We start from the raw sequence: 8,628 nt of genomic DNA on the forward strand, positions 1-8,628 counted from the left end.
AGGTACATGCCCTTGACCGGAATCGAACCTGGGACCTTTCAGTCCGCAGGCCGACGCTCTATCCACTGAGCCAAACCGGTTTCGGCAAAAGGTGGTTTCTTTTAAAAAAAATATATATTTTATTGATTTTTTTACAGAGAGGAAGGGAGAGGGATAGAGAGTTAGAAACATCGATGAGAGAGAAACATTGATTACCTGCCTTCTGCACACCTCCTACTGGGGATGTGCCTGCAACCAAGGTACATGCCCTTGACTGGAATCGAACCTGGGACCCTTCAGTCTGCAGGCTGACGTTCTATCCACTGAGCCAAACCGGTTAGGGCAAAGGTGGTTTCTTTAAAGTAGTAAATAAATATAGCTTTATGAAATACTTATTACATTGACTATATTTTTCTCAATATTTCTGAGACCAGTGACTATTTTGTCAGGGATCAGCACTAAATTCTTAACCAGCATTTGGAAATTATTCCACTAAATGGCCTTTCAAAGTCCTTTTCAGATTTAGGATGCTAAAGCTTCAGGACATGTGAATATTTTTTTCTTTTGAGCTTTTCCTCCTCTCTTGGGGTGGATGTGAGATACAAATTAGAATCAAGCTTTTCCACCTATCCTATATAATAAAAGGCTAATATGCAAATTGACCAAATGGCGGAATGACTGGTCGCACTGACCACCAGGGGGCATATGCTCAAGGCAGGAGCTGTCCCCTGGTGATCAGTGCACTCCCACCAGGAAGCACTGCTCAGCCAGAAGCCGGGCTCACGGCTGATGAGTGCAGTGGTGGTGGTGGGAGCCTCTCCCTCCTCCGCAGCAGTGCTAAGGATGTCCCACTGATGGCTTAGGCAGGAGCAGGCCTAAGCCGTCACTTGGACATCCCCTGAGAGCTCCTGGACTGCAAGATGACACAGGCCAGGCTGAGGGACCCTCCCCCCAAGTGTACTAATTTCATGCACCAGGCCTCTAGTTATATTATAACTTCATTATGTGCCTGTTGAGTTTCTGTCTGATTTAGATGAAAAGAGTTCTGTAGGAAATCCAGAGATGGTTGGGGGTGGGGAAGAACTGGCTCTGTACCCTTGTGCCACTTCACTGAACTGAAGCAGAAGAAATCAATCATTTACCAAGAGCTAGTCTTTTGTTCTGAAACGTAGCTGAGAAGCAAAGTGAGTTTGAGAACCAAGCCATCAGAAATAATTTCAGTATTTGATTAACAAGTTGAGATGTGATGTTTTTCAGGTGCTACTTTTTTGTGAACTTAGCCAATCAGTAAACATGTTAAAGTGACATAATATTTGGCTCAAAAGGCTTTGTCTAGACTAGGGGTGGGGAATGTCCAGCCCTGTGACCTTATAAGGCCTGAAAAATCATTTGGTCCAGCCCTGCTAAGACATTAGGGGTGAGTTAATTAAATGTTTGACCAAATATAGAGGCTAATTTTTAACTTGATAATTTTGTATGACTCTCGAATGATGTTATAAATATCCAAATGGCCCTTGGCAGAAAAAAGTTCACCACCCCTGGTCTAGACTATAGCAACTAGCCTGAAAGATGGAATCTGATCCATAATCTAAGATGCTGAGATTTTTAATTTATTAGATGACAAGTTCTGCACTGAGAGAATTGATTTGGTTATATGTAATTGTCCCCCATATTTGGTTATTTGTAATTGTCCCCCATATCAATCTTGGGATCAAAAACAAATTCAATGCTTTTCCCAAAAGGATCTAGGAGTATCGTTGTACTAATATTTCTCTTTACCAGAGATAACTGCTATGGAGAAACAAGATAATGACAGTACCAGACACTGTCCTAGTCAGCTTCTCTGTTTACTCTTGGGTATTCTAGTGTTTATTTTGAAACAGGTTGACATGTCAGCAATCATATTTTCTTAGTGAACGAGCCCAGCTTCATTTTATGGAAGATATGTTAGTCAGGTACTTTAGAGATATCAGTTTGGATTGCAAATGATGTGAAGTGCATGGCTTGGAGTTAAAGCATAGAGTTTGGAGTCAAACATATGTGAGTTGAAATCCCAGCTCTAGCACTTGTTTGCTGTGTGATTTTTTTTTTTAACAAGTTAACTTCTCTGTCTTAGTTTCTCTATGTAAAATAGGGACAATGATAAGGTTTTTAGGGTTGTTGTGAAGATTAAATTAGATAACAAATGCAAAATGCTTGCCCTTAGTGTAAACTATTGTTATTTTTATTATCATTATTTTTGAAGGTAAAATAGTATCTCTGTGTATTTCCTTAAGAACAGAATTCACCTGTAGGCCTTTTATTTTCTCCACATTCTTACTGATCCATTTCTTTCTGAATGCCTGGCAATAGAAAGCGGGGTCTATTAAAAATATTTCAGCCCTAACCGGTTTGGCTCAGTGGATAGAGCGTTGGCTGCGGACTCAAAGGTCCCAGGGTCGATTCCAGTCAAGGGCATGTACCTTAGTTGCGGGCACATACCCTGTGCGGAGTGTGCAGGAGGCAGCTGATCGATGTTTCTCTCATTGATGTTTCTAACTCTCTATCTCTCTCCCTTCCTCTCTGTAAAAAATCAATAAAATATATTTAAAAAATAAAATAAATAAAAATATTACCTCAGCTAGAATTGGATTTCACCATCTTAACTTGTTAATGTGTTCTCATTGCCTTTCTGACCTCTTAGACTTAGCCACGTCAAAGGCATAAATTCTACAGTGGCTGTGGGTCTATATAAAATTATTGTGATTTTTTTAGAGTCTTCAAATGGTTTTAATATAATAGGAATTCAAATAAACTTTTGCTAATTGATAGCTGACTTCCCTGGATTTAATCCCATATTTAGAGGCACTAGGCCAGCAGTGGGCAAACTACGGCCCGCGGGCCGGATCCAGCCCGTTTGAAATGAATAAAACTAAAAAAAAAAACCGTACCCTTTTATGTAATGATGTTTACTTCGAATTTATATTAGTTCACACAAACACTCCATCCATGCTTTTGTTCCGGCCCTCCGGTCCAGTTTAAGAACCCATTGTGGCCCTCAAGTCAAAAAGTTTGCCCACCCCTGCACTAGGCCCTTATGTCTGAGTAGATTTCTGATATTAGCCCCCTGTGGCTAGCTTTTATAACTCTTTTAGCCACAAACTAACAAACGTCTGATTATTGCAGTGGCACTGTGTCTGATCTGTGACAGAACAGATTTGTATCATGACCAATTCTCTTTGTTAGGGGTAAGTACTCCTTTTAAAAATATATATTTTTATTGATTTCAGAGAGGAAGTGAGAGGGAGAGAGCTATAGAAACATCAATGATGAGAGAGAATCATTGATTGGCTGCCTCCTGCGTGTCCCCCATTGGATTGAGCCGGCAACCTGAACAGTATGTGCTCCAGCCAGAAATTGAACTGTGACTTCCTGATTCATAGGTAGTGCTCAACCACTGAGCCATGCTGGCTGGGCAGGAGTAAGTACTCTTAACAGCAAGAAAAAAAATCCCTTGTACCCTAGACCCATGTAATAGAAATAGCTTTATCTGTCATCCTAAGTGTTTTGGGACATTTAAAGTCTAGAGTGAAACTCTCTTATATTATTTTCTGTCACTTCTGATGGCATAGAATCAGGAATTTGTTTTAAAAATTTCATCCTCAAGTATTTTTATACTTGATTGTACTCTATCTCTATTTTCTATGATAAGCTTGAGTTGCCATCTTTGAAGACAATTTTACAAAGAAGTAGAAAACCACATGTTTGATATAGTTTTAAGTATCTTCATCTTGTAAAAGAGTGAACCAAAGTCATTGAGGCTTCATTTAGTCTCAGGATTCAATTTATTAAAAAAAAGGCCTGATTGAAAATCAGGACTCTGGAGTTACCTTGTTGGATCTGCTTTAGGCTGGTGTAGGTGAGATTTTGGGCGAATAACTTCTTACATTACTTTTTCATTAATTTAATAGTAGAAGCAAAATAGTTTCTGCCATATAACAGACCTTAAATAAGTCACTTTAAAAACAAATTCACTGCCCTAACCGGTTTGGCTCAGTGGATAGAGCGTCGGCCTGCAGACTGAAGGGTCCCAGGTTCGATTCCGGTCAAGGGCATGTACCTTGGTTGTGGGCACATCCCCAGTAGGGAGTGTGCAGGAGGCGGCTGATCGATGTTTCTCTCTCATCAATGTTTCTAACTCTCTATCCTTCTCCCTCCTCTCTGTAAAAAATCAATAAAATATATTAAAACAAACAAACAAACAAATTCACTTATCAGCTTGGGTTTCTTATGATAAAAATAGGATGAAATGTCAGTCTTATGTAAAAATACTTTTAAGTTATAAAACTAATACCAATATAAGCTTGAATAGAAGGTTCTTGTTTGTCTTTCCTGTTATAGATTCTTCTTTACACATGTTAGTAATTCAGTAACTATTTGCTTCGCTGGTATTTTAAGAGAGTAAAGATGATAGAGTTGAGTTTCTCAAAAGAATACAAAGTAAGGTGATAAATTTATAGTCAACTATAAATTGAAGAATGTTAACATTAATCACAATGGTCAAGGTTATTAACAACAATATCTCTCAGGCTTGAATAGTTTTTTTTCTAAATACAGTGGGGCCTTGACTTATGAGTGTCCCGACTAACGAGTTTTTCAAGATACGAGCCATCTCTCGGCCGATTTTTTGCTTTGAGTTGCGAGCTAAAATTCGGGTTACGAGCCAGCTTCAGATACCCCACCGCTAGTTGGTGCAGCGAACGTCACAGTGAACGCCAAAACATCAGCCCAGCATCACGTGTCTCACTCGTTCACTTTTTGATTTGACATACGAGTAATTTGAGTTGCGAGCTCCATCACGGAACGAATTAAACTTGTAAGTCAAGGCCCCACTGTAGAGTTTTTTCTAAACTGTATGAAAGGCCAAGTTTAGAATTTTCTGTGTCTGGTATGAGGGTGGAGGGAATCTATCTGATATAATGACATCCTGGTTCCCCCTACTGGGCTTAAATGAAATTGCCTTTTAAAAAATTACAATTACAGATGTCTCCCATTTTCTCCCCTTTTTGACCACCTCCACCCAGCTATTGCTTCCTCAGACTTCTGTTTCCTCATCATAGAATGGCCATTCTCTTTAAATCTCAAGAGGAGAGAGAAAGACAAGGAAATCAAATCACATATCAAATTTTACTGTCATGATTGGAGAGACATGTGATTTACTTCCTGCTATAAACCATCACTTATTTTAAATGTTCACTTTAGTAATGATGGAAACATTTTAGAAATCCTTTTGCTACGGGTTTTTTCTTAAGAAACTAAACTTACATCTGCCTGTGGCATCAGATAAAGGACCTCAAAGTTATTAGATAACTGTTTATTGTTTACAATGTTCTAGTCATTATACTACATTCTGGAGTACACATGGATGAACAAGATAGATAAATTTCTTATTCTCAGGAGTTTACAATTCTAGTGATAATTCACCTTGAGCTGTGAGTGCCGGCTGTGCATAAAGTTCTGTGCTGAGTTGCTAGAAAGTGAGGTTGGTTATGTTATGGTGGTATAAATATAGAAACAAATATGATTCTTCACCTCAGAGATTAAAATCTAATGGGAGACTAGACATATGTACTTTATCTAAATCATTACAGTACAAAGCAAAGTATATCCTATATAATAAAAGCCCAGTGACCAAATGGTGGAATGACCAGAACGACCACTCGACCAGTCACTATGACATGCACTGACTACCAGGGGGCAGACGCTCAATGCAGGAGCTGCCTCCTGGTGGTCAGTGTGCTCCCACAGTGAGAGCGCCACTCCGCTGACTGGGATGAGCGACACTCCCACTGTGGGCCGATCCCCGCAGGCAATGCCCCCCACCAGTGCACGAATCCCGTGCACCGGCTCTCTAGTTCTTTAATAAAAGTATAAACTAGGAATGTAAAAGAAGTGATTGGTTCTTTTTTAAAAAATTATTTTAATTAATCAGTTAATTTATTTTTTAAATTTATTTTTTATTGTTGACTAGAGGCCCGGTGCACGAAATTTGTGCATGAGGGTGTGTGTGTCCCTCAGCCCAGCCTGCACCCTCTTCAATCTGGGATCCCTTGAGTGAAGTCCGACTACCCGTTTAGGCCTGATCGGGATTGGGCCTAAATGGGCAGTCAAACATCCCTCTCACAATCCAGGACTGCTGGCTCCCAACCACTCACCTGCCTGCCTGCCTGATTGCCCCTAACTGCTTCTGCCTGCCAACCTGATCACCCCCTAACCACTCCCCTGTCAGCCTGATTGACGCCTAACTGCTCCCCTGCCGACCCGATTGCCCCTAACTGCCCTGCCCTGATGGCCTGGTCACCCCTAACTGCCCTCCCCCTGCCAGCCTGGTCGCCCCTAACTGCCCTCCCCTGCAGGCCTTGTCCCTCCCAACTGCCCTCCCCTGCTGGCCATCTTGTGTCCACATGGATGCGGCCATCTTGTGTGTTGGAGCGATGGTCAATTTGCATATTACCTCTTTATTAGGATAGTATTATAGATATTTCCTGTTCCCCTTCTCCCTTCCCCCCCATCCTCCCAGCCCCTACCCATCACCCAAGAGATTGGTTCTAACTGGGGAGATTCAGAAAAGTATCATCAAATGGGTAACCAAACCAAAATTTCACCTAACCAAAAATTTCAGTCTCTCCTTATTATATCTTTTAGGAGTCAAATGTATTGATCTGAGATTTCTTTCTTTTATTTTTTCCTGATAAACTTGAGCAGTAAAATGGTCTAAAGTCAGGCAGTGTAAGGAGGGAGGTAAAGTCATGTCTCAAGATCAGGGGGGATGGAAATATTCTCTGTCTGTGCTATCCAAAGTGTTAACCAGTAATCACACTTAGGTATTGAGTACTTAAAATAGGGCTGGTGTGACTGAGGAACTGTATTTTAAATTGTATTTAATATTTATTAGTTTGTAAATATATTTTATTGATTTTTTACAGAGAGGAAGGGAGAGGGATAGAGAGTTAGAAACATCGATGAGAGAGAATCATCGACCAGCTGCCTCCTGCACACCCCCTACTGGGGATGTGCCCGCAACCAAGGTACATGCCCTTGACCGGAATCGAACCTGGGTCCTTTCAGTCTGCAGGCCGACGCTCTATCCACTGAGCCAAACCAGTTAGGGCTAATATTTATTAGTTTAAATTTGAATAGTCATGTGTCTAGTACCTACTGTATTGGACAATGCAGGTCTGGATAATACATGGTTACTCACTGAAAATACGGAGACCTGGCATTTTACGTAGTGAGCTTGTTCAGGATCTTGTACATGAGCTATTGTGTTGTTCAGCCAAATTCTTGCCACTAAACTACTTTCTAACACTGAGACTATGCCCCTTATCTATGTGACTTACTGACATCCATTGTCTTCTCTGTTGTTATTATTTTTAAAATATATTTTTATTGATTTCAGAGAAGAAGGGAGAGGGAGAGAGAGATAGAACCATCAATGTTTAGAGAGAACCACCAATTGGCTGCCTTTTGCATACCCCCTACTGGGGTTTGAGCCTGCAACCTGGGCATGTGCCCTTGACTGGAATCAAAGCCAAGACCCTTCAGTCCACAGGCCGATGCTCTATCCACTGAGGCAAACCAGCTAAGGCGTCTTCTGTTATTATTTATTTATGTATGTATGTATTTATTTATTTTTCTTCAAAAAGCTTTATTGTTTCATTTGGTCCAATGCATGGGAGAGGGCTTCAGGGTGGTTAAGAGAATGACTAGTAGTTTTGGGAAGAGGCTCAAGTACCAGGGGAATGCAGAGGGTCCTCTGAAAGGCCTCTGGTCTCCAAAGTCTCTTAGTCTTGCTTGAGGGTGAGCCTTTTGAAGAGATATTCACCCAACCCAGCCTGAGGGCCAGTTAGCCTATGGATGTTAGTCAGGTGGTCGCCCATCTTCTTGATCGGTTTCACCTCATCCAGGAAGTAGTTCACCAGAAAGTCACAGAGATGAGGGTCTGCATGGGTAGAACCCAGGGCATGCAGCTCCAAAAGGGCCTGGTTCAGGTTCTTCTCCAAGGGCAGGGCAGCTTCCATGATGTCCTGAGTTTTGCTCCATTCATCTTGGGAAGGTTTCAGCATGCCCTGAAAGAGAATGCGGCCACCACGCTTGTTTTGCAACTTAAAGAGATGCTCAGTGCCCTCACGTTTCTTCTCCACCAACTTGCGGAAGAAGTGGCCCATGCCTCGAGAGCCACATCATTACTGTTGAAATAGTAGCCCAGAGAGAGGTAGTTGTAGGAGGCCTCACAGATGCAGGTCAGGTGATTGACTGCAGCCTCCACCTCAGTGGAATAATTCTGACAAATTTGAGAGCTCATGGTTATTCGGCAATAAGGAGTTAAGGTAGAACTGGTGTGTTGGTTGGTCCCGGAGGTGATTCTGAAGGTGGTAACTGGATAAGACGCAGGAGGGTGGTCGAAGGTGTCCCTGGGTCTGTTCCATCCAAACACTGTTGAAGCAAGAGACAGATCCAGGACTGCTCAGGGCACTGACTTCTCTGTTATTTATTTATTTTTATTTTATTTTTATTATTATTATTTTTAAAATACATTTTTATTGATTTCAGAGAGGAAGGGAGAGGGAGAGAGAGATAGAAACATCAATGATGAGAGAGAATCATTGA

At 41.4% G+C, this 8,628-nt stretch overlaps 1 protein-coding gene and 1 pseudogene across 1 annotated transcript in view; one reads left to right on the forward strand and one right to left on the reverse strand.

Moving 5' to 3' along the window:
* Positions 1-8,628, forward strand: part of TMEM116 (transmembrane protein 116) — a 34,850-nt gene that overhangs the window by 12,917 nt on the left and 13,305 nt on the right. The gene's annotated exons all lie outside the window — the stretch shown is intronic.
* Positions 7,656-8,323, reverse strand: LOC106727810 (annotated as a pseudogene).

This window comes from Myotis brandtii, unplaced genomic scaffold (genome assembly GCF_000412655.1).
Source record: "Myotis brandtii unplaced genomic scaffold, ASM41265v1 scaffold482, whole genome shotgun sequence".
NCBI lineage: Eukaryota > Metazoa > Chordata > Mammalia > Chiroptera > Vespertilionidae > Myotis > Myotis brandtii.